Source organism: Podarcis tiliguerta, assembly GCF_965153285.1.
Source record: "Podarcis tiliguerta genome assembly, chromosome: Z".
NCBI lineage: Eukaryota > Metazoa > Chordata > Lepidosauria > Squamata > Lacertidae > Podarcis > Podarcis tiliguerta.
The window spans coordinates 5,185,365-5,212,502 of NC_139553.1; the positions used below are offsets into that span (position 1 = coordinate 5,185,365).

General features: G+C 43.6%; 1 long non-coding RNA gene across 1 annotated transcript; it reads left to right on the plus strand.

The window, feature by feature from the left end:
- The first annotated feature begins 378 nt into the window (after window positions 1–378).
- Window positions 379–27,121, plus strand: LOC310669362. The gene is made up of 4 exons (XR_014507140.1): window positions 379–559; window positions 2,048–2,209; window positions 23,765–23,967; window positions 25,754–27,121. It is a non-coding gene; the product is annotated as an uncharacterized lncRNA (long non-coding RNA).
- The last annotated feature ends 17 nt before the right edge of the window (window positions 27,122–27,138 follow it).

The following is a 27,138-nucleotide window of genomic DNA, read 5'->3' on the forward strand; positions in this document are numbered from 1 at the left end:
ACCTACAACCCCCACATTGGAGCTGGCTGATTTTATTCCAGTAGAGAAATATCAAGTCTGGCAGTTTTCCATCATCCCTACGATTAAGTCCAGCAATCATTTCAAGCATTCTTAAATGTGATGTGTGTGTGTGTGTGTGTGTGTGTGTGTGTGAACTGTGGCTGATTAACAAAATGCTCTTTGCCCTCAGGTTAATAACAGATTTCTCAGTCCTGCAATGGAGTAATTATTAGTTAAGGAGTTCTCAGCATGAGTTTTTGATACGCTCAAGCCAGCTGGCACCAGTATGAATTAACACTAAGATGCAGCTGCTGTGTGTGTGTGTGTGTGTGTGCATCATTTTCAAATCTAACTCTGTCTGTTCAACATTCAAAGCACAGATTCCGTGACCCACCCCAGTACAAATTCAGAATTTGAGAAGAAGAAATTATCTACTTGCACCCAAATCCACTTTACTTCTGGTGATGGGGATATTTGGCAGCAGTTTAGAGTTGGAGAACCTACAAACCCCTGAATCTACAAAATTTCATTCTGAACAGCTTCACAACTGCTGCCAGAGGTATGTTGCAAGTGTTTGCATTTCATAGATGGATAACAGAGAAACAACTGCTGCACTTGGTGACCATGGCATGGCCCAGAGGCTGTACAGGGATAGCTCAGTTGGTAGAACATAAGACTCTTAATCTCAGAGTCGAGAGTTGGGCAGAAGATTCCTACATCACAGGAGGTTCATCTAGATGACCATTGTGGTCCCTTCCAACTCTATGATTCTATTACTGTAGCGCAGTGGTTGAGCATCTGTCTTGCATGCATAAGGCAGGTGGCAGGGGCCCAGTCTCCAACATCTCCTGGTAGGGCTGGGAAGGAGCTTAGCCCAAGACCCTGGAGAGCTGCTGTCCATTGTTGTGGACAATACTGAGCTAGATGGACCAGCGGTCTGACTCAGTATGATGTAACATCCTATGTTCCCAAGGCAGCAACATGACATATTATAACTGCATTTACTTTGTGTTACAACTGTAGGCTTTATTCAGTTAGGGAAGGACTACGGCATCTAGGAGTAGGGCTGAAGGTCAGTGGCAGAGCAACAGCCTTGCATGCAGAAGCTCCCAGGTTCAACCTCTGGGTAGGGCTTCACACTGGAGAGCCACTGCCAGTAAGCATAAACAAGCTAGACAGACCAGTTATAAGGTGGCTTCCCTTATCCCTGTGGTCCTACCCCCCGTCCCTCCTTCCCTCCCTCCCTGGGGCAGCCCATCCTGTTTGGCCATCCAAGGCAGAATGGGAAGATGGGAAGACCTTGCTGTGGAAAAGTGAGGAGAACCTGCAGCTTCAGGTGAGATCTCAGGGAACTCTTGTGAGGTCTTCTAGAGCTCTGTGAGATCATGCCAGAAGCTACTGCTGTCGATTCTCCTCACTTCTCCAGTGGTGGTGGCAGGGCTGGGTGGGGCACCAATGGAGGTTCCACCCCATGGGATTCTGCTGCCTGAGGCAGCTGCCTCAGTCTTGTGGGTGGGCCGGCCCTGATCCCACCTTCAGATTTTTTATTTAAAAAGTGTTCATTAATCTGAAAAAGAAACTGAGAAACTGAGAAACAAGCAACAAGACTGGCATAACGAGATAGAGGCAGACTGACTTGCTCAAGGCCAGTCATCAAGTCCCCCCCTTCTACACTCCCATTCAATATTTTAGTTAATTTTTCTTTTCTTAGGCCTCCAAGTGAAGATATTTCTATTCCACCCAGGTTCTTAATTGCTCCTCTGCAAATTGTTTTTAACTGCTGGAGTCTTGGAGCACTCATAAAGGGTCTTGTGTCCCTTGGCATGGCTTTTATCGTTGCTCTTTTTAGCTTTGTTTAATGTACTGCTGCTTTATTGACTTATTTTTATGTTGCTTTGAATGTACTATTGTGTTTTGCAAATTGTGTGTGTGTGCATGTTTGTGTGTTTTATCACAGAAAAAGCAACATGCACATGAAGAAGAAGGAAAGCCCAGCTAGTCCAAAATGCTGTTTACTTCCTTTTTTTTATATTGAATTTGTATACAGATCTCCCTCCTGAAGGAGCCAGATTCTCACCAGTTCACACAGTGGCCCACCAGATGACCCAGTAGGAAGCCCAAAGGCAGGACCTAAGCACAACAGTACTCTTCCCATTTGTGATTCTCAGCCACTGGTACTCAGCAACTGGTTTTGCCTCCATCAATGGAGGTAGAATATAACCAGTGTGGTTTTTAGCCATTGATAGTCTTGTTCTCCATGAATTTGTCTAATCCTCTTTTGAAGCCATCTGCATTGGGCCATCACAACTTGTCTAGTGCCACTGAAAGCACAACAAAGCACCCCAGTACCTAGTACAGTGGTACCTCGGATTAAGGACTTAATTTGTTCCGGAGGTCCATTCTTAACCTGAAACTGTTCTTAACCTGAAGCACCACTTTAGCTAATGGGGCCTCCCGCAGCCGCTGCGCCGCCGGAGCACAATTTCTGTTCTCGCCCTGAAGCAAAGTTCTTAACCTGAGGTACTATTTCTGGGTTAGCGGAGTCTGTAACCTGAAGCGTATGCAACCCGAGGTACCACTGTATGGCACTTGAGTTGAAAGGTATATCTTACTGAACAGGTGCACCAATTCATAAGGCAGGAGGGAAGCTTGCATAATGAAATGCTCCTGGGTGCAAAAAGAAATCATTGCAATTAAAAACTAGCAGACCAGTGAAAGGAAGATGCTAGAATATTCTCCATGACAGGCCAGTTTTACTATTTGCAGAGTACCGTATTTTTCGCCCTATAGGACGCACTTTTTCCCTCCAAAAATGAAGGGGAAATGTGTGTGCGTCCTATGGGGCGAATGCAGGCTTTCGCTGAAGCCTGGAGAGCGAGAGGGGTCGGTGTGCCTTCCCACTGTTCCCCGACCTGGTTTGGAGGCTGCCAGCCCCACAAGCTCAGGGGACAAGCCAGGCTCGCTAGGCTTGCGGATAGCAGCCTGTTCTGGAGGCTGGGGTCGGGGGAAGCTCGGGCATCCCCAGCCCCGCACCTGGGGGGGGAAAATAATTTTTTCCTATTTATTCCCCCCCCCCCAAAAAACCTAGGTGCGTCCTATGGGCCGGTGCGTCCTATAGGGCGAAACATACGGTAAATCTTTTTGACATGGAGGCACATTTCATCATGTTCATTGCATGTCAAGGCCCTGCAACCGCTCCTTTGGTGAATAAAGACATGTGGACACCAGCATTTTAGGTTAATGGGCTAAGAAAGGCCACAACTTCATTGGTTACAGAACATGAGTGGTATAGGCTTTAGGCATTGGACCTGAAATGACTATATCAGACTCTTGCCCGCCATGCAGGAAGTCTCTCAAGGGTTAACCACCAGCAGGGGGGGTCTTGTTGATGTACGTAAACTCAGAGCTCACCCTAGGGGCACCGGAACAGTCGTGCCATGGCCCTTGTCACCACCTGGGCTTCGGGCAGGAACCACGACCCTTGGATTCCTTTAATGGAATACCCTTAAAGGGGAGGGGTAGGTGGTGGCCACAACCTCCCCTCCCCAAAACCAAGCTTTCCCAATGCCTCAAGCAGCTCTGAAGCAGCAGCGGTGGATCCATGAATCTCAGGCAGCAGTAGGGCAACGAAGCAACGAAGGAAAGCAGGGAGATCCAAGATCCGTGAAAAATAGGAGCAAGAGGGAGTGCCCCATGTCCACTTAAATGCAGCAAACCACGCCCTCCCCAGACAGCCAGATTGGCTGGCTGGCTGCGACCGTGACACGAGGCCAGGACTCCCTAATAATAATAATAATAATAATAATAATAATAATAATAATAATAATAATTTATTTATACCCCGCCCATCTGGCTGGGTTTCCCCAGCCACTCTGGGCGGCTTCCAACAGAACACTAAAATACAATAACCTATTAAACATTAAAAGCTTCCCTAAACAGGGCTGCCTTCAGATGTCTTCTAAAAGTCTGGTAGTTGTTGTTTTCTTTGACATCTGGTGGGAGGGCGTTCCACAGGGTGGGTGCCACTACCGAGAAGGCCCTCTGCCTGGTTCCCTGTAACTTGGCTTCTCACAGTGAGGGAACCGCCAGAAGGCCCTCGGCGCTGGACCTCAGAGTCTGGGCAGAACTATGGAGGTGGAGATGGTCCTTCAGGTATACTGGACCAAGGCCGTTTAGGGCTTTAAAGGTCAGCACCAACACTTTATTGTGCTCGGAAATGTACTGGGAGCCAGTGTAGGTCTTTCAAGACTGGTGTTATATGGTCCTGAATGGTGCGGGGGCAAGACACGTCCCTGCTAAGCGCGGGAGAGTGCAGGGGCCAGCCTGCAACCCCACCCTCCTGTGAAGGAGAGCAGCTTCCTCACCCACTGAAGTAGTATAGCCCAGACACAGGTTTACCCCCCTTAGTAAAAATAAAACCTGGGAGCCTAGCCTTAGGTGGAGGCATCACAATGAGAAAGAAAAGGGAGACCATTCATTTTCCATTGTGCCCAAGACTAAATTCTGTCTGTCCCCATTTCCTGCATGGAAATGGAGGAAACCACTGCCCCCACCCCCAATGACCTGGTTTCATGGATATTTTAAGAGGAATTCTCACAAATCCTTAAAAAAACTGCATATAACTTAATTGTTTGGTTTTTACTTTAAAAGAATATAACAGTTACAAGGTGATCTAAGGGATGCCACCCCCCTCTTGTCTCTGCCCAGATCCCTCAGGGCCCCAGACCTCTCCAAAGCATAGCTGTCAACCGCCCCTTATTTGGCGGGAAAGTCCCTTATCCCAGCGCTGTGTCCCGCTGCTGTCCCTTATTGATGATGTCCCTTAAATTTCCCGGGTTTCAAAGGAAGCAGCTCCTCTCCCTCCCTCCCTGCCGGCCAGGGAGGAGGGAGACTCCAACTGCGTTGCTTGGCTGCGTTGCTCACCCAATAAGGAGTCTAAGAACGACTGGGGGGTGGAGCTTGCATGCCTTGTGCTGATCAAATCGGCTGCGTTGCCTGGGGACTCGCCTTTGCTCAGCGCTTCCCAGCGGGGAGGTGAGGGTGTGGTTTTCCTTGCTGCATCCCCTTTGCCGGGTTGCTGCGCTGTGGGAACCACCGCTTTAGGCTTCGTTTGGCTGCTGGCTGGGCTCTCTGCCTTTGGCTCGGAGGGGCTCAGAAGTCGAACATACCTGTGCTTGGAAAATCCCTTATTTTGGCTGCTGGTCCCTTATTTTCGAGGCTGCTGGTCCCTTATTTTCAAATCTGTAGGTTGACACCTATGCTCCAAAGCCCTGTGAGCCACTAACCACAGTTTGGAGCCTTGCAGCCTCTTATCAACCCCACCATTACTCAGACCATCTTGCCTGGTTGCTGGTTGAGCTGATCACGAGCAACAGGCCAGCTCAACTGCTTCTTTCATGCTCTTGTTTTTGTCCAAAAAAACGAATTCCCCTTGGTTCTAAGGCGCTGGCTAGCTCATGGGGCTCCTGCCACTGTGTGTATGGAAAGAGTGAAAATGTAGCCATAAAGTTCCTCATTACGTTTTACAAGTCTCAAAGTGACACCCCCCGCCCCGCCACTCCCAGGCTAAAAGTTATTTTTCAAACAGTTCCCCAATACAACTAAGGATATCACAGAATTGTAGAGTTGGAGGGTACCCCAGTGGTCATCTAGTCCAACCCCCTGCAAGGTAGGATATGTTTCAAAACAACACCTGAAATCTGAGGCAGAGACTTTTCACCCATTTAGGGGGGGGGATGCCTTCCATTGTTACTGGAAAGTACACAAATGAAACTGATTTGTAAAAATGTTACATGGGGGGGGGGAAATACGAGAGAGAGAGACATTGCACACACTTTTGTAAATTAAGAAAATCTTTAATAAAATAAATAAAAATAATAATATTATAGTGGGCGCCTGCCGTATTTCACTGGAGATGCTGCTCCAAAAAAGAAGGGCCGTTGTGCTGAAAGCCTTGCTCCGAGTTACTTATCTGGGTTGGGCATGAAGCTGTTGATGAAGCTGAGTCCATTCTGTGGGGCTGTTTCAGTGTTTAGGCCTTGTAACACGTGCTTTTAAAACAAAACAAGAAAAAGCAACCTAAGAAGAATCTCTCCCTGCAACATTTATCATCATTTCTGCCTCCTGGCTAATGAACACCTAAAGCGATTTTCTATTGCTCGTAATTCATCCAAAATTGTTCTAAATGATAGGAGGAAGCAAATTGACAGGTTAATATCACCTCTTGCTTTCTAGGGGAGAAGGGAGCTGATTGGGGCTTCAGTGGCTATCCAGGGGCCTTCAGAATTCAGATAATATCATTGCTGGATTAAATCAACGATCTGAAGGTTGAAAACAAAAGAGGGGGAAGGGGAGGAGGGAAGCAATCAGCAGGCCTGAGTGTAAAATACGTCAGTGCTTCATTGTGAATTGGACATGGCAAAATGGCCTCTTTCTGCTTAGGCAGTAAGGGCCCAGTACTGTTAATAGCTGAACATCAAGCAGATATTTCCTCTCTCACAGCTTCATGTGCTTACTTACTTATCCATTATGAGCCACTCTGAGCACAAACTAGATTGGTGGCAAATAGGGAATGGAAAGGAATTTGGTTTGGTTTGTATTTTAATGCAAAACCACTTGATTAGTGCTTCCTGAAACAATACGTGAAACAAGATGCAGCTACCCTTTGAAATCCACACTCCTCTGAATTTCACAGAAGCACTTCTCCCTCCTAAAAACGTACAAAATGAACATACTAGGGGAAAGTATGTATAAAGATGCATAAGTTTGTGAAGCTACAAACAAAAAATGCTTTATATTAATTTATATTAGGGGCATTGGGAAGAACTGCATACAACAAGGTGCATATTTAGGAGAAATGCAAACTAAAAGGCTGAAGAATCTTCATCGGGACTTGAAAAAAAAATTCAAACCGAAAAAGAAGAAGAAGAAGAAGAAGAAGAGGCGGAGTTTGGATTTGATATCCCACCTTTCACTCCCTTTAAGGAGTCTCAAAGTGGCTAACATTCTCCTTTCCCTCCCCCCCCCCCAACAAACACTCTGTGAGGTGAGTGAGGCTGAGAGACTTCAGAGAAGTGTGACTGGCCCAAGGTCACCCAGCAGCTGCATGTGGAGGAGCGGAGACGCGAACCCGGTTCACCAGATTACGAGTCCACTGCTCTTAACCACTACACCACACAGAATATATATACCCTCCCCTTGTCAGGGCACAATGGGAATGTCTCTCATAGAGTTCTCTCTAGAAAATTTATAGGAAAACTTTGAGCTTCAGCTCCTATCGTGTGCCTTTCTAGCAAAACATGAATTGTTGGTTTTGACTGCAGTTTAAATATCCAACACCAAGGTTTCATAGCTGAGTGGGGATTTGAAGACTGGTCTCCCAAGTACTAATCCTGCACTTTAACCATTACACCATATTGGCTCTATACTACACAAGTTGGTCAATGGTTTAAGTGACATGGAATCATACAGAGTTCATCATATATCCCACTGGTCATGTGATTGCTCCATCTGCTTGAAACTCAGTGCATGTTGACCCTATCACCATCGATCCTTTTATAGCTCCATCATTTCCATCTGGTTGTAGTCTGAGAGAACAAGATACTGGACTGGATGAGCCATTCTTTTGACCCAATACGATCTTTTTTTTGGTCAGACAACAAACACCGACTGCCATCACTATGTGTGGTATGATGGCTAAACTGTCACCATGGTTAGAGGAGTGGAATCCACACGGTGAGAAGACAAAGGTCCATGGAGAGATAGCAATCTGTGCTGCCTGGTGTACAAATTTCCACAGGTGCCTTCTGCATAACGGTAAAGGGACCCCGACCATTAAGTCCAGTCGTGGCCGACTCTGGGGTTGTGTGCTCATCTCGCTCTATAGGCCGAGGGAGCCGGCGTACAGCTTCCGGGTCATGTGGCCAGCATGACTAAGCCACTTCTGGTGAACCAGAGCAGGTCATGGAAACACCGTTTACCTTCCTGTCGGAGCGGTACTTATTTATCTACTTGCACTTTGACGTGCTTTCAAACTGCTAGGTTGGCAGGAGCAGGGACCGAGCAATGGGAGCTCACCCCGTTGCGGGGATTTGAACCGCCGACCTTCTGATTGTCAAGTCCTAGGCTCTGTGGTTTAACCCACAATGCCACCCACGTCCTTTCTGCATACATACAAACATACTGATCTGCCTCATACTGATTCAGGCCACTGGTCTTTCTAGTTTAGTATTGTCTACACTGACTGGCAGTGGCTCTCCAGCTTTGGAGCGGGGGTCTCTCCCAGACCAATCTGTAAATGGATCATGGGAACTTCTGCATGCAAAGCAGTTGCTCTGTCACCAAGCCAGAGTCCTTCACAGCCTTTTGAGGTATGACAAGTGTGGAGATATCACCAGAAAGCATGACAGGCATTGGTGGTAATAGGGTTCAACTTGTTCAGCTGGTTCAGGTGAGGTCACAACCATAAAGAAAATGCACAATTTTCACAGATGCCTAGATATGTCCCAAACTCTCATGAAATAACCACTACAAAAGCCATGGAAGGGCCATAGCCTGAGATGTAGATAACACATAGCTAGGTGGACCAATGGTTTGACTTAGCATAAGGCATCTTCCTATGCTCCTAAAAGTAAAGGTAAAGGGACCCCTGACAATTAGGTCCAGTCGCGGACGACTCTGGGGTTGCGGTGCTCATCTCGCTTTACCGGCCGAGGGAGCCAGCGTACAGCTTCCGGGTCATGAGGCCAGCACGACTAAGCTGCTTCTGGTGAACCAGAGCAGCGCACGGAAACACCGTTTACCTTGTTGCCGAAGTGGTGCCTATTTATCTACTTGCACTTTGACGTGCTTTTGAACTGCTAGGTGGACAGGAGCAGGGACCGAACAACGGGAGCTCACCCCATGCGGGGATTCGAACCGCCAATCAAATAAAGAAAATCAATCAAAATCAGTATTTGGAAAACCAACCATAAAATTCAGCAAAACAGATGATAAAACCTATAGCAAGCTTGCAGATACCAGGTTGAGACAAAATTTAAAAGGTATTCATCCGCTGCTAAGTGACACCAGAGTCGGTGCTGCCCTCTGGAACAGCAGCCCACTATGACTAAAAAGATTAAAAAGACTGCCTCTGAACACCTGCCTAACTGCAGGTGGGGAGAGGCAAATCTGAGAAGGGTCCCTCAAGGTTCAGGCAGTGTCAGAAATTGCGGACACATTTATGTGAGGCTGCCCTTTTGTGGTGAATCATCAAACTGCAAGTGGCAGTCTTCATAGTGAAAAACCTTTGGGACTGACTCTGTTCACCTAGGTCCTGGGGTTTTTTTGGGCGGGGGGGGGGTAGGAAGGAGCAGAAATGGCTTCCTTTTCAAGCTCAGACTTAGAATCATAGAATCATAGAGTTGGAAGACACCACAAGGGCCATTGAGTCCAACCCCCTGCCAAGCAGGAAACACCATCAGAGCACTCCTGACATATGGTTGTCAAGCCTCTGCTGAAAGACCTCCAAAGAAGGAGACTCCACCACACTCCTTGGCAGCAAATTCCACTGTCGAACAGCTCTTACTGTCAGGAAGTTCTTCCTAATGTTTAGGTGGAATCTTCTTTCTTGTAGTTTGGATCCATTGCTCCGTGTCCGCTTCTTTGGAGCAGCAGAAAACAACCTTTCTCCCTCCTCTATGTGACATCCTTTTATATATTTGAACATGGCTATCATATCACCCCTTAACCTCCTCTTCTCCAGGCTAAACATGCCCAGCTCCCTTAGCCGTTCCTCATAAGGCATAGTTTCCAGGCCTTTGACCATTTTGGTTGCTTGAGCAAAATGATCCTTCCAGTGTTTTTCTTCTAGAAAACTGCTGGTGGTACTTACCCGTGAAGTTCTTACAGTTAAGTGCCACACTTTTAACCAGCGCCGTTCTTCTAGGAATAAAAGGTGCCAGTACTTCGTACCCTTGAGTACCCCCAGGAGGAAAAAGTACTGATCCTTCCGAGCTCTGGAGTGTTTCTGTATTCTGATTGATTTCTCCTGTCTTATTCTCACAATCCAAGGGAGAAGTCCTTGATTTCATCCCCTAAGAAGAAGAATCTGATTGCAGGAGCATGACTCTGAGGCTGATGGGAGTAGGAGTCAAGGGTGCAGTTTCCCTGACATACATTCACATCAAAGAACATCTTTAATAATATATATACAGTATACATATATTTTAAAATACTGCTTTATTGCAATGCAGTGCTTAATCAGTGCACATTAGCAAGGTGGAGAGAGCCCTGGTGAATCAGATTAGCTAGTCCAGCATCCTGTTTCCCACAATAGCCAATCAGATGCACCTGGAGACCCCATAAGCCGGACAGCCTTTCTCTGTGTCCTGAATTGTGATGTGGAGAAAAGTGGAAAGAGAAAAGTTTTTCTCCCCTTCTCTAATACTAGAAAATGATATCACCTAGCAGGGCTGAAGGGTGGGAGGCTCAGAATCAGCAAATGGAAGGACTTCTTCACATAACATGTAGATACGCTACGGAACTCATTGCCACCATATATAGTGATGAAATAAAAAAAATTAAGGTCTTGGATATGTAATAAATGTTCATAAATGTACCAAGCAAACACATACATACATACATAAATAAATATATAAAACACATGTCTGAAGCAGCACAGGAAAACAGTCCTGAAACCATTTTGACTCCCAAACTGACCAAATGTTTTCTCTGCAAGGAGGGAGGGGGTGAGGGAACCTTCCCATTGTCTCAGGAATTAAGTAATTACCATCTCAAAGGAATGGCCAGACTACCAGGAAAGGCAATCAGATAAGGCATTATCAGATAACCTGGCAGACAGGAAAAACAACAACATTCAAATTTCTGTTGTAGACCACCTTTTCTGTGATGTAGGTATGATGTTTGTGGGGGGTGGTCTTGGATTACACCCCTTCTGTGATGTATGCATGATGTATGGAGGGGTGGTCTTGAGCTCCAGGGCAGGGAATTTAAAATGTCTATATAAGGGCAGGCACACCTTGGTTCTGGGTCCTCCTCCTTTCCTGCGTGTGGGGGGAGCACCCTGTTGCAACCGTTCAATAAAGATCAGGCTTACTAGCTGCTTTGCTTCTCAATATTCTCTGGTTGGCCTCTGTTATTTTCTCTGACCGATGGAGAACCTACAAAAGACTCTATAAGGACTCTTGTGTCCCCCATTAGAGAATCAGGGCAGATTTTTGTTTATTACAGTGATGATCAGACAGGCAGCTTTAAAATGTTGTTGTTTAGTCGTTCAGTCATGTCCGACTCTTCGTGACCCTATGGACCAGAGCACGCCAGGCACTTCTGTCCTCCACTGCCACCCGCAGTTTGGTCAGATTCATGTTTGTAGCTTCGAGAACACTGTCTAACCATCTCGTCCTCTGTCGTCCCCTTCTCCTTGTGCCCTCCATCTTTCCCAACATCAGGGTCTTTTCCAGTGAGTCTTCTCTTCTCATGAGGTGGCCAAAGTATTGGATCCTCAGCTTCACGATCTGTCCTTCCAGTGAGCACTCAGAGCTGATTTCCTTAAGAATGGATGCGTTTGATCTTCTTGCAGTCCATGGGACTCTCAAGAGTCTCCTCCAGCACCATAATTCAAAAGCGTCAATTCTTCGGCGATCAGCCTTCTTTATGGTCCAGCTCTCACTTCCATACATCACTACTGGGAAAACCATAGCTTTTACTATACGGACCTTTGTTGGCAAGGTGATGTCTCTACTTTTTAAAATGCTATCTAGGTTTGCTATCTAGGTATATAAAAGCTTTAAAATAGTGTCAGACAAATTTAGGGAGGGCAAACCTGTCCACAGCTAGTAGGCATGATGGCTATGTTCTAGTCCCACTGTCAGAGCCTTTGCTATGAATCATGGGTGGTGAGAGTTGCTGAGTTGCACTGGGTTGCCACTCTGCAAATAGGATGCTGGACTATATGGGTCCTTAATGTGATCCACCAGGGCTCTTATTTTATGGTCTTAATATTGAGATGGAACATGGAGAGGGGAGAGGCACAAAATGTACACAATGAGTTGAAAGCTGAGGCCAATGATTTGCTCACAATGATTTGTATAAAATTCAATTCTATCTTATTAAAATGAATCAGTGGAGGGTCCCTAGTGATTAAATTTACTTTGGAAAGATGCCCCCATAATCTGGAAAACTGGGGCAAAGATCAAAATGAGGGAGCGCTGAAGAAGTCTCCTTGTTTGAGAATGCTGACTACTGTTGGAAAAAAAACACCCTATCCGCTGCAAAAAAAAACCAGAGAGGGAAGTTAAAACTTCCCCCAAAGCTTGTCCCTCTAAGGATGGTTAGCTTTACAGACTTGTCCCTTAACCCAGCAGTGACACATTAAATCACTAAAGTTTCAATAACTCTTACTGTATCTCCATGGAGACGTGCACCATATGGAGTTAATTAGCAGCGCAACAAAACAATCAATTAGTTCCTTAATTAGTTTTCCTGGGGAAATGATAACAAACGCAAACAATGTATTCAAACAAATGTCCAATCCTCATTGATGGTTTAGTGGCCCCATGGAAGAGGCTTCACGCTGGGTCCTCTTCGTGGGCTTCGATTTATTCCAGACGTATTGAGAGCCAACTTCAGCAGCTCGAACAGCCGCGCCTTTCATCTTGAAGATCAATTATTTACAATACCTGAATACAATGGAGGAGAGGAAGGTGGGGAACCTCTCATTAAAACGGGGAGGGGAAAAAATGAAAGAACAGAGAATACAAAATCCCTTTGGCAAGATGATTGCGGGAAGCTGGGAAGCTGTGGTGCAGCAATTTGTGCCGCGGAAAACACTCCTGCAGTGCTGGAATTGACAAGATTTTTCTACACATTATCTCAGCGTTAAGGATCAGGTGGGATAACTGGACCTTCATTATTCAAACAGATTAAGAAGATCAATAGAGATTGTCTCAGCCATTAATTTAAGAACTAACAGCTGAATGTTAGGGCACCAAGTCTCCTGTTTGAGGGATGAACTGGGTTGCTCTTTCTTCCTCCTCCTCTTAATAATAAATAATAATTTTTTATTTATACCCCACCCTTCCCGGTTCAAAAACCAGGCTCAGGGTGGCTAACAATAAATTTAAAACACTTAATTGTAAAAGCAGAATAAAATACAGTATAAAAACATGAATAACAATAAAATTCTAAGTTCAGAAATCAATTTAGGGGAAATCCATCTAATAAGCATTAGATAATCACCAGGGCTAGCTGGCTGAATTGGCCCTACTTGGGCCAGCAAGGAGGCCAGGGGAGAATTAGCTATGGGGTCTCAGAGTGGGTAATCTTCATAAAGGGGAGGGGGAGGGGAAATAAGGGAAATAAAAGATCAGGCTGAATTCAAATTAAAGGCCAGGAGGTATAGCTCTGTCTTACAGGACCGGCGGAAGGAGGTTAAATCCTGAAGGGCCCTAGACTCAAGGGACACAGCATTCCACCAGGTAGGAGCCATCACTGAGAAGGCCCTGGCCCTGGTGGAGGATGGTCTGACTTAGGGCCCAGGACCACTAAACTATGGTTATTCATGGACCTTAAGGTCCTCTGTGGGGCATACCAGGAGAGGCGGTCCCATAAATATGAGGGCCCTAAGCCCTTGTATCATAGAGTTGAAAGGGACACCAAGGGCCATGTAGTCCAACCCTCTGCAATGCAGGAATCACAACTAAGAATCCCTGGCAGATGGCCATCCAAACTAAGAACATCCATGGAAGTAGAAACCACCACCTTCCAAGGTGAGAAAGACTGAAATTCTTCATCTGTTATCACAGTGACTGAATAAATCTAAATTAAAAGCTTTCTTGTTTACTCCCGGCCCCTTGAAACCATTGGGAGGGGAGGGAGAGAATTCCTCAGGCCTGACAGAAGCTATCTTCCCACCAGGTCTCTGCTTCTTCCTACCATGAACCGTATCTCTCCTCCTCCCAGTTCTTCTTGCCCCTTGAAAAATCTGATCCTGCAGGGTGCTGCTCCTCCGCAAGCAGTTTTCCTTGTGTGCAGGAAAGCCACTCGTGAAGGAGCAGCACCTTAGGGAATTGGATTCTCCCACTCAACAGGAGGGTCCAATCCTGCATGGTGCTGGTGCATTCCAACCTTTAAAAGAACTTTCATTGTTGTATGTATGTTAAAATAGGGTTGAAAACCCTAAGAAAAACTTTAGCCTTACCCCCAAGTTGCTACAGGGATGGATGTGAGGGGGTGGCCCCCAAGCTATCACAGGGTGAATTGGCCTGATCCTGGGACCACAAATTGGAGCCATAGGTCAAATCGGGAGTTCCATGCAGAGTCCTACTGACCACTGCAAGTGCCACATAATATTTGTTCTGCACTTGGAAGGAAAGGATGCCAAGTATGGCAGCAACTATGCGCTGGAACACTCTACCTACTATTTTTGGCCCTGCTAAAAACTTTTGTTTGGGAAAGGCTTACCCAGACATGTAAAACTGACATGTTATTTTATGAAATTTTAACTGGGGATTTTATTTATTCTGTTACACTCCACCCCAATCTCTGAGTGTGGACAATGAGGCACAGTAGAGACTGTTGTGTCTTTTTGATATGTGGTTTATTTACACATATACACAACCTGAGTCTAGATGGAACATCAGTTTCCAATGAGTTTCTGTTCTTCTCATGACCACTGCTTTGCAGCCCAGCAGCAAAAGGTCATGTCTCTCTCTGACACCCAACTTCCTCCTAAGCTTTTATTTCTCTGCCCTTTCTATAACAACAACAACAACAACTTATCTATTATTTATACCCCGCCCATCTGGCTGGGTTTCCCCAGCCACTCTGGGCAGCTCCCAACAGAATATTAAAAATATGATAAAACATCAAACATTAAAAACAGGGTTGCCTTCAGATGTCTTCTAAAAGTCAGATAGTTGTTTATTTCCTTGACATCAGATGGGAGGGCGTTTCACAGGACGGGCGCCACTAGCGAGAAGGCCAAAGCATCACTCCTTTGATGTGCTAATAGATTATTATCCCAAGGTCCTCAAAGGAAATTAGGTTGACACCATTACCTTTTTTACTCATGTTGATTTCCTGGGGTTAAGAAGTGTCCAATACACAACTTGGGAAGTTTGCCTAACTTAATTAGTCTTCCACACTGGGTAATTAAAGGAATAGATGCCTCTGGCACACAGGTCAAATACACAGATGGATCTATCTTAAACACACATGAGCCTAGTGATTTTCCATTTCTAACACACACACGCACACACACACTAAATTCTTATGTTTACTGAACCCAGGCCTTTGGCACCCACAAACCTATAACAATATCCCCCCCCCCCAAGAGACCAATTTGCTTTTAACTTCCAACTTTCATCCAAAACTTTAATGGATATTCCATATTTGATGGGTTCAATCCAGTGCTAGCCCTACTCAGAGCAGATCCTTGAAAACAATGGCCATCACTAAATTAGATCCATTGATTTCAATGAGACTACTCGTGTAGAACTTGGTTGGATACAACCCTATGTAAACTACTTTTTTTGAGAGCCAGTTTGGCATAGTGGCTAGTGAGTTGGATTAGGTCCTAGGAGACCAGGGTTCAAATCTCTACTAGGCCATGAAGTTCACTGGGTGACCCTGGGCCAGTCACTGTGTTTTCTCAGCCTAACCTACCTCACAGGGTTGTTGTGGAGATTAAATCAGGAGGAGGAGGACCAGGTGCATCACCTTTGAGTACTTTGGAGTGAAAGGTAAGATATAAATGTAGTAACTAAAATAATAAACATTTTTAAGATGAAGCAGTATATAAATTCGATTTCATAAAATAAAATAAAGTTCACCCAGGGAAGGGGTGGGGAAAACAGGGACTCTTCAGGAGACGGAAGAGAGAAGAAGGAGGGTTGAGTAGAAGTCACTTCATGGTAACTTTACAATGTCAAAAATAACTGTGTGATTTGCACCTGAAAGCTGCTTTAAATCTTGGGAGCGTATTCTGAAATGCAGCTTCCCTGACAGCCTCCTGGTTAGAATGCAAATATATGAGCTTTGCTGAAGTGACCTGTGCTAAGTGGTTTAATGCGAGAGGCAGTGAACGACTCATGAATTCTGTATTAGACACCATAGTTCCATGATGTTGCAAGTGGCTTCCCAATAATGAAACCTTAACGTATTTATCACCATCGCTCAGGCAAAGAGCATCAATATTTTCAAACTGCCAAGAGAGAGAGAGAGAGAAGGAGGAGGAGGAGGAGGAGGAGGAGGAAAGAAAATTAACTGGTTACTTTAAAGGCATCTATCTGATTTGTCTCCTTGTACATTTCAGGCAGCCTAGGTCATCTTTACACACATATGAGTTGTATCTTTAAATATATACATTACCGGAGGGTAGTAAGCGGCCATAATTTACATGGCGTATGTATTTTTCTTCATTTGCAAGGGAAAGAACTCCCAGTACTTACAGATCTGTCCTGGCTCTGCAGGTTTTTATATGCCGCAAAATCATCTTGTCAGCTACTCAATAGCTGTTCACTCAGGGCCAAACTATAGGCTGTGTTGAAGCTCTATAGGTGGAATCTCAATACTCCAACATCTAAGGACCTAAGCCAGAGGTGGTTACTAGGGAATGGGGGTGGGGATACACATCACATTTAAATTGAACTAACCCAATTCCCACTTTCCGAAAAAAACAGCCATCCTTCAAAATTTGAACTTCTCTGAAATTTGTAGTGCGGGTCTCCAACCAAGTAATGTGTTCAAAAATGCCCACACTGTGGTAAAGTGTGTGCATAAATGGCTGTATAGTGAAAATAAAATGCAGACATTCAAGGTTGTATTTAGCGAGCTTCTACTTGGAGAAGACCCATAGAAAATAATGGGTCTAAGTGAGGACTTATCCACAACTTAAAGGTCCATGCCCAAGTGCTTTTTTTTCATCTTTTGCCCCCGAGCTCTCCCTGTGCAAACTTGCTCTTTAGCGCTCAGTTGGAGCAAATGGCAAATTGGGTTTTCTGCAGATTGCTGTTTGCTCCAATTCAGCTTTAAAGAGTGGGTTTTCATGGGGAAAGCTCTGGGGCAAAGTGTAAGTGTGGATAAGCTCTTAATCATGGTAATTAATTTCTATAGGTCTAAGTAAAACCTAGATGAAGATGAAAGCTTTGGGGGGCCTTTTAATCACAATCTATCTGGTGTTTCAATTTTCTTTCCCCAAATTCCCTATTCCTGGGTGCTTTGTTGGGTTTAAATTGTTTTAGATGCTGTGCTGTGTGCTGATTTTACCTATTTTGTTGTTGTTTGTTGTTGCTGGGCTTTTGCGGTTATGTTTTGTTCTATCTTGGCTTTCATTTCTGTTGTGATTTTGCACTTTGCACTTTATTATTTATGAAAAGGGAATGTGGTTGTGTTGTAGAAATATGAACCAGTGGGCTTTGGAGGGTCCTTGCCCACTACTAGAGCTTCAAGACCCCTCAGGAAAGATCACTAGGTGATAAGAGAAAAGACAGAGGCAATGCAACCCAGTGTATCAGAGCAAAGCAGCTTTAAGCATGGGTGAAACTAGGATTTATTTCACCTGGGTCAAAGACCCCATTTGGCACCACCCCCATGCGCATTTGAATCCATGCGCATTTTCACACACACACACACACACACACACAGGCTGAGAGCTTCAATGGCACTCCACTGGAGGCTTCACCTGGGACAAAAAACCAAGCTAGCGTCCCCTCCCCAGCCCTGTAGCTAAGGCTGTGCTTTCAGCTTTGATCCTGTTTATTCAGTTGTAACTGAGTTCCTACAGATGGGCAGCAGAAGAACCCAGAACAAAGACATGTTTGAACTTTTATACCTTAGGTTTTTGGGTGGTACCAGAGGTCCCCATGAGGCCTGGCAGCTGAAGCATTTATCTACAGTCAGGGGTCAGCAAACTTTTCCAGCAGGGGGCCGGTCCACTGTCCCTCAGACTTTGTAGGGGGGTGGACTATATTTTGGAAAAAAAAATATATGAATGAATTCCTATGCCCCACAAATATCCCAGAGATGCATTTTAAATAAAAGCACACATTTTATTAATGTAAAAACACCAGGCAGACCCCACAAATAACCCAGAGATGTGTTTGAAATAAAAGGACACATTCTACTCATCTAAAAACACGCTGATTCCCAGACTGTCTGCTGGTCGGATTTAGAAGGGGATTGGACCGGATCCGGCCCCCGGGCCTTAGTTTGCCTACCCATGATCTACATGCACCTCCTGTGTGTGTGCATTCTCTGTGTGCATTCTCTTGCTTTCTTTTTTTTACAACAGCTGGATGCACAGCGTGCAAATATTGATAAGATCAACACCATATTTTTCCTTTTGTAAAAGCATTGAAAGGGGGTAACATGGGGGTGTAAGGTGGGTCTCCAACTATTTCCCCTTGTGCCAGGGCCTAAATCCAGCAGCCCCAGCCCCACTGAAAAAACCCAAAAGTCTGTAATCCTGTAACAGACAATAATCATTATGGTCTTGCAATAAATGGACATGGTTGTTCATTCACAGAGGTTGTCAATCAGACATGACATTATAAATTGCTTTGTATATGTTTTTATTGTTAGAATAATAGAACTGCAGAGTTGTAGAGGATTATCCCAAGGGTGGCGCTGTGGGTAAAACCTCAGCGCCTAGGATTTGCCGGTCGCATGGTCGGTGGTTCGAATCCCCGCGGCGGGGTGCGCTCCCGTTGCTCGGTCCCAGCGCCTGCCAACCTAGCAGTTCGAAAGCACCCCCGGGTGCAAGTAGATAAATAGGGACTGCTTACCAGCGGGAAGGTAAACGGCGTTTCCGTGTGCGGCTCTGGCTCGCCAGAGCAGTGATGTCACGCTGGCCACGTGACCCGGAAGTGTCTGTGGACAGCGCTGGCTCCCGGCCTCTAGAGTGAAATGAGCGCATAACCCTAGAGTCTGTCAAGACTGGCCCGTATGGGCAGGGGTACCTTTACCTTTACCTTAATCTAGTTGCAACCTCTGTAGCACTGGAATCATACCTAAAGGATCCATGACAGATGGCCATCCAACATCTACTTAAAATCATGCAATGTAAGAGAACCCACTAACTTCTGAGGTAGTTTGTTCTACTGTCAAACAGCTCTTACAGTCAGAAAGTTATTTCTAATGTTTAGTTGGAATTTTTATTTTGGGGTTTTTTTTCTTGGCAATTTGAATCCATCTGTTCATGTTCTCCCCTCCGGAGCAGCAGAAAACTAGCTTGCTCCATCTTCCAAGAGACAGCCCTTCGGATATTTGACGATGGCTATCATATTGTAAAGATGTGTACAGAAACTAGGAGAGGATATATTAGTTAGATGTTATCCTTCCTTACTCACATCTCTGAGTTTAGCAGAGTACACCCCTTGCAGCAAAAATAAGGAAGCTGTTGATAAGCTAGTTTTAGTCTTTTGTTTAAGTAATCCAGGATGCTTTAACACAGACTGGATTTATTTCTCCCTTTTAAAACAATAAATCACGCAAAACAGTCTTCTTATGAGTAAAGAAAAAATTACTCAGTTTCACAGTAGCAGTCTTGAGGCAGGCTTAAAATGTAGTTACAGACATATAGTTTAGATTAGAATTGGAGTCTGAGCTGTGACTCAGACTCAGTACGTGGGCCAACATCGCTAGCCACGGATGAGGCACTGAAGAGATGAGAGAATCAGGAATTTTATAAGAGTATCAGTATTTTATAAGGAATAGTTTATAAACTAAATACTAATGAAATGTAGATTATTTTGAAGTGAACTAACTTAAATCCACTGGTCACAGACTCAAATGTGGACTGGAACACAAACACATATCAATTGGATGATGCACATGCAAATTTTGTGATGCAATTTCAGTTCAGAAAAACATGCATAGAGAAATGTATTAATAAACTTACAAAAATGCATACTTTGGGGCAAGTGTTCACAGGATATAAAAATGTATTTGTGTGATTTGTGTGTGGGGTGAGTGGGTGCATTTAAAAAAGGGACCAAATGGTTCTTCAACGGAGCACATTTGGAACTCATATGGAACAGAAATAAGCCGATCCAGCTAGGGATGTGGTTTAATGTTCCATTTTTTAATCTGTAAATTCGCTTTACCCTGTGTTGCACAGCTCACAAGTTACAGTTTAACTAGGAATTTTTCTAAGATTTGATTCCAGAATTGGAGAGCTGCCACCAGTCATTGTCAACAATGCTTAGCTAGATAGGCCAACAGTTTCACTTCTTATAAAGCAGCTTATTATGTTTTCCTGTTTGAAAGCGCTGGTTCTGGATGTAATAGAATACTTGGAAGTAAGAAATGAAAAACAGGCAGCATTGATGTTTATAGATGCTGAAAAGGCCTTTGATAATGTCTCTTGGGAATTTATGAAAAAAAGTGCTGGAAGAAATGGGCTTTGGAGAAAACTTTAGGAAAGAGATTCAGGCAATATATTCGGATCAAAAAGCAAAATTAATTGCAAATCAGGTGGTAACAGATGAATGTAAGATACAGAAAGGAACAAGACGGGGATGTCCTTTATCACCTTTATTATTCATTTTGGTTCTAGAAGTCCTGGCGAGAAATATTAGGGCAGATGAAAGTATCAGAGAAATTATGATAGGGAAAAAGACATAAATTAAAAGCATATGCTGATGACCTTGTAATTACAGTGGAAGATCCTAAGAATTTTTCTGAAAGTCTTAGAAAAAATACAGGATTTGGGGCAAGTGACAGGCTTCAAATTAAATAAAAAGAAGACAAAGCTGTTAGTAAATTTTTTATCAGAAATGAATAAAAAAGAAATACAGCAGGGTATAGAAATAGAGATTCATAAAAAAAAGTTAAATACTTAGGAATCTGGCTTACAACCAAGAATATCAATATCTTTAATGACAATTATGAAAAAAATTGGGGAGAAAAAAAAGGAATTTAGAAAGATGGGGAAGAATGAACTTATCATTATTAGGGAGAATTGCAGCAATTAAGATGAACGCATTGCCAAAAATGTTATTTTTGTTTCAGTGAGTGCCAGTAATAAGTGACCTAGCATGTTTCAAAAAATGGCAAAAAGATATTTCAAAATTTATATGGAAAGGGAAGAAGCCAAGAATAAAATACAAATTAGTTACAGATATCAGAGACAGAGGAGGCTTCGCCTTTCTGGATCTTAAACTATACTATGAAGCTGCATGTGTCACTTGGATCTGGGACTGAATCAAATTAGACAATATGGATATGTTAGAGTTGAAGGACATTATAACAGATTTGGATGGCATGTGTATTTGTGGTATGATAAAGGAAAAGTACATAAAGGATTTTATAACCATATAATTAGGAGATCACTTTTAAAAGTTTGGGAAAGATATAAAGATTTATTGGAACAAAAAACTCCATGGTGGTTGTCACCACTGGAAGCAATATCAATAAAATCAATAAATAGGAAAGAAAAATGGTTTACATATAGAGGCATTTTAATAGAAACAGAAGAAGGGAAATTAAAATTGAAAGCGCTCGAAGAGATTTGAGAACATGTAAATGATTGGCTGCAGGATTATCAATTAAATGAGAGATTTAAAGAAGATAATAAGAAAGGATTCAGTTATGCTTTATCCAGATTTCAAAGAGAAATTATAGATGATAACACTAAAACATTGAAGAAGATGTACAGTTTACTGTTAAGAGTGGGAAACCAAAGATGAAGAGGTTAAATGTGTAATGATTAAATGAGCACAAGATTTAGGACATAATATAAAAATGGAAGATTGGGGAAAATTATAGAATGGGAATTTAAAATTTACTGATTGTATATGGTAATTTTGAAAGGAAATTATATGAAAATGATATATCGAGGGTATATTACTTCAGTTAAATTGGCAAAAATGTATAGAAAAAGTTCCAATAAGTGTTGGAAGTATAAAGAGAAAGAAGGCACATTTTATCACATGTGGTGGAACTGTAAAGTAACCAAAAGCTATTGGGAAATGATTTATAATGAAATGAAAAAAATGTTTAGGATAACCTTTGTTAAAAGACCAGAAGCCTTTTTGCTAGGTATTATAGGCCAAGACCTGCCAAAAGAGTGGAGGAAACTATTTATGTGCGCTACAACATAGACTCTATAAAGTCTATGATTGCAAATTATAGTTTGCCAGATCCAGACTAAGTTGCAAACTAGGTTTGATTAGGAGACGCTTCTTATCCCATCCCTTTATACACAAAAGATTTATCCTCAAGCATAAATCATGTTTCAGAGCAGCCTTTGGGGAAGTGCCAACCTCAGTGATAGAGCATCTGCTTTTCATGCAGATGACCTCTGGTTCAGACCTGCCATCTCTAGGTAGGCTTGAGAGAGACCCCTACCTGAACGGAGAGCCAAGTGCAGGTAATGCTGGTCCAAATGGACTGGCTCAAAATAAGGCAACTTCCCATACTCTTACCTGACTTGAGCTTTTACGGGAGCCCTCAATAATATTTCCAGAAGCAAATTTCTCCCGCTTTAATGGTCCTTGCTTTTGAAACATGCAGCATGCTGCTGCATGCAGAAGGTCAAGGTGTCAGAAGCTAAGACAGGTGGGGGGGGGGGAGAGAAGAAATGTCAGGGCTGATTTTATTGTTTTTATGATGCTACTTAGACCCAATAAAAAAAGTGTCATTTTTAGTTATAAACAATTGGATGGCTGTCCAGTAGATTGCAATGGCCTTATTGAAATGTGAAGCTCCCGGTCGGGTTGTGTTTCTAGCTGGTATTTTAACTTGCTGATGGGTCTAAAGACCTCCTTGGGAATCCTCTGGCAGAATTCTCAGGGAGCACCTTATGCGAGGAGGTAGCAAATACACTCCAAGAGGCTTGCAAGAAAAACTACATGAAAGGGAAATGGATAGGGATGGAGGAGGGAATAAGCAGGCAGTTCTTAGAAACAAGTTTATTTAGTGAATTTAGTGAACTCATCCTATTCCCCTTTTCTGGCATGCAAGTGGAGTAGGAGACCAGCTCCTGTTCCCACTTCTAGTGTGCCTTCTCTGCCCATTCAGGGAAAAAGAGTTCTCTGATAACACTCCTTGAAGTGCACAAAGACCTTCAGCTCCATTTAAGAGCCTGGGGTAGCGCCTCCATTCTACAAATTTATGGCAAGGCTGCCCTTGGAATACTGCACATTGTTCTGGTCACCTTATCTCAAAATGGATATTGTAAAGCTCCCCCACTCCTCAAACTTTCCTGAATTTTCCAGTAAAATAATATGTACAAAAATGCATATACTGGGTTAAAGTCTGCCTATAAATGTATATATTAGGGAAAATGACATAAAAATGCATCGTATTATGAATAATGCTTTGCATAAATGTGATTTGCCTATCCATAGTAGTGCTGACCACCAGCTTGGATGGCTTTAAAAGGGGGTTAGACAAATTAATAAAGGGTAAAGCTATCAGTCACTGTAAGAGGCCTTTGAATATCATTTGCTAGGAATTATATGTGCAGAGAGCGCAGTTGCACTCATGCCCTGCTTCCAGGATTCCCATTGGGGCATCTGGTTGGCCATGGAGGGAACAGAATGTTGGTCTAGATGTGCCTTTGGCCAGATCCAGGAACATACTCTGCTTTTGTTCCTCTCTTCTTACAAAGGAAGATTCTCTGTGTGGGGAGGCAGGTCCCCACCCCTACCCCGTGATCCTTCTGTGTGCGGCTGCTGCAGCCAGAAGTAAACTGAACTTAACCCAAACTTTTTTGTTTTGTTTTTTCCCCGTTAAAGCATTCTGGTCTCTTCTGTTTCTCCAGGGACTTTGGGGGCTGCGTGACGATATTCCTCCCCATTGAGGAAGATTGATTTCTTGTCACATAAGTTCAGCAGTTAAGAAAAAAGGTGCTTGTCCTGTTTCCCACACCTGTCACATTGACTTCTATAATGAACCCGTTACACAGACCTCGGAAACGGATGGAAACCTCTTCTGACAGCACTTGTCAAATGAATAGGCAGGAAGGTGAGGACAATGTATTCAATGCGGTGAACTTTCAGCGCTTTTGTGGACACTGACAGGGGACTCAGGCTCAGTCGTCAGATTGGGGCAATGGATTGGGGTGGCATGGGGTGGAGAGGAAGGAAGGGAGATGTGGAATATATTTGTTATTTATTTCTGTCAGTCCCATTCAGAAATCTGTCTTCCCAACTTCTTAAAAGTTTTTCCTCCCTTCTATGAAAGAGGCCTTCCATTTTCCTGCATCAGACACCAGCAAGGTCTAGGATATGATTTGGGTGGTTGCCGGATGGCCAAGGTGGCAGAAAGTGTGTGTGTGTTGTTCTAACTAAGCATTTATCCCACCCCCTATGTCTTTGTCAGTTGCACCCACTTTCTGATCCGAAGAAGGACCATGAGAGGAGTTACCTCTTAAACAATATATATATAACATCTTCCTCTCCCCCTGCCCCCTGCTGCTGTTGGTGGGGTGCCACTCTAGACTGGAGGTGAATTTCCATGCACATACTGTTTTGGAAAAAGAAGCCTCGTTTGGTTTATCCCTGCAAAGGACGTACTGGACTCACACGTACAATAGGGGTTGGCAGGTCGCCAGGCTTTTTAACCTAGTTTCACCTTCCTCTTTCTTCTGCCTTAGGTTTGGCACGTACACTTTCATGAATGCTGTACAGCGGGGCCAGGGTGCACCCTTCAGGTTCACATACCCAAAGTTATGTGGATTCACATACCCAAAGTTAGCAGGGAGGGAGAATCTACTTCTAATTCTTTGCTGCATGGCCACAGACCGCGGCTGAACCTAGGAGAGAAGAGGGAAAGGATTTAAGCTTTCCTCATCACTTAACCTCACCTGACCAGAATCCTGCAATTCGGTTAATTTTTTAATAGGTTGCAGATCTTCTAAATTGTTATATTTACTAAATATAGTAAATAAGTTGGTGCACGTCCGTTGGCAATGCTTGTTTTACCTGTGCTTGTTTTATTGGCGGATTTGCTTTGAACGTTGTTGTTCGTTTTATTTCTATCCCGCTTTATATTCCAGGGGGGTGGGGGGGGTGGGGCTGGAATCTCGAAGCAGTTTACAACTTACATTAAAACATCAAGTGAAGCAATCTGTAATAAAACATTACTAAAGTACACATTCAAAGCAAAGTAATTAACAGGGAAGTATTTTATTTTAAAGATTTTGAAACGAAACATTACAAAGAAGGTCAGCTACAGAATGCACATTTAATGCAGCAAGGTTAACAAAAAATATCTCAAACTTTTCAAAAGAAATAATTACTACGGGAAGTCAAATATAAAATATAAAATGCACATTTGAAACAAGATAATTAGCAAGAGAATAAAATAGTATCATATGCATATATTAACTTTGTTATGATGTCTATCTGTAGCTATATCTATGTATTTAATAGTTATTCTCATTGAAAGACAGGATATAAATGTGCAAGTAAACAAAGGTAAAGCATATAAAGTTTCATTTAGTTGCCATGGTACTGTGTCACACAGGTTACATGCGCCATAAGCTCATGATTTGTACAGGAACATAACAATAACCCTTCTGAATCAGGCAACAGGCCCATCTAGTCTAGTATCCCAGTGGCCAATCGGATAACTCTGGGAAACTCACAAGCAGAGAATGAGCTCAATGGCCCTTCCACAACACTATGTCTTCCTTACAGCTGGTAAGACAGAGATGGGCTGTCTCTTAACATGACAGTCCCACCTAGCAATCGTTCCTACCCTTTCTGAAGTTGGGGCTCTGAGTGCCATTTTCTCTTTCCCTGGCCAGGAGATGGAAGGAGAAATGAATGAAAAGGTGGAGAAAGATTTGAGTTTTGTTGAGGTTGCAGTTGGGAATTTGGGACTCTACATGACAAAGTGAGAAGCTGTGATGGCTTAAGCGTTTTGGTGAAGGTCCTGGCAGTTTCATGGCAACTGGAGAATATGTGAGTGACTTTAACAATTTTGGATTCTCCCAGTTTCTCATTTTTCCGGTCTTAAGTTCAGCTCTCCATATTTCTGCATCAGTTTGTGAAAATTTATATATGAAAATGTATCAGCATTTCAGTGCAATTTCCCCCGCTCTGCACATTTGTACGTGTGCAATCTTTGTCCAGCTCCTCCCCTTTGACCTTACCGCCTTGGGTGTCTCTGCTGGGAGTACGAGACTCCTGGCAGCTTCGCTCACAAGGGTCATAGGAATGTGCAAGCCCACTCACCGCGACAAGGTGATGATCCAGCGAGTGAGAAACCACGAGTAGCTGAGTGTCATATGTAGTTTGTCCCTGAAAGGAGACCATAACTTTGGTATAGAGCTAACACATAAAGGCCAAAGTGGATTTTGGTTCTATTTTAAAGAGTCTTGAATATTATTTTTTTTCTTTCCCTCCGTAGAAAACCTCCAAAAGTTCTTAAGAGTGAGGGCTTGGTTGGGTAAATTATGAATATCTTTCTGCAGAACATTTGGGAGCATAATTATTATTATTAAAAAAAACCCAGCTACTTTGTATTGTTTTCCTTTTGCTTTCTTGGTTAGCTCTGCCAAGATTTACATTGTATAATTTAAAGAGCTCTGGAACAGCAGTAAAGAGGTGTTACTCTCCCCTACCCCAGTGTGCTGCTGTTTTTAAATTAAGGGCAGTGAAGAGGGGAGTCTGAAAGGGCTGACCTTGAAAGTGATATTAAGAAGACAAGGAAAAGGACAGGTGATTGGTAAATTTGGTTGGACTTGCTGTGTGGCAATTTAAAGAGACCTAATCAGGCTCAAAAGAACAAAATCTATATAGAGTCTGGTCTGAGCTTTCAACTCTGCAAGGTTGAAATCATGCAAGTTAATTGCATGGAATATACGATTGTACTGTACAGTGGAAAATTTGAGGGCCAGCCAAGGAAGCTGAATCCTGACAAGACATAGGTGTTGTGTCCAAGAGGTGGAGAAATAGCCTGTTCTGGATGAAGTTGCACTCTCCTGGAAGAAGCAGGTTTGTAGCTTGAGATACTACATTGTCACTGGAGGCTCAGGTGACCTCAGTGGTTGGGAGTGTCCATTTCCATATATGGCTGGTTCATCAGCTATGACCCATTTTGAATAGTGATAACTTGGTGATGGTACTCCATGCTCTGCTAACTGGATTACCGCGATACAACTCTACATGGGGATGCCATAATAATAAT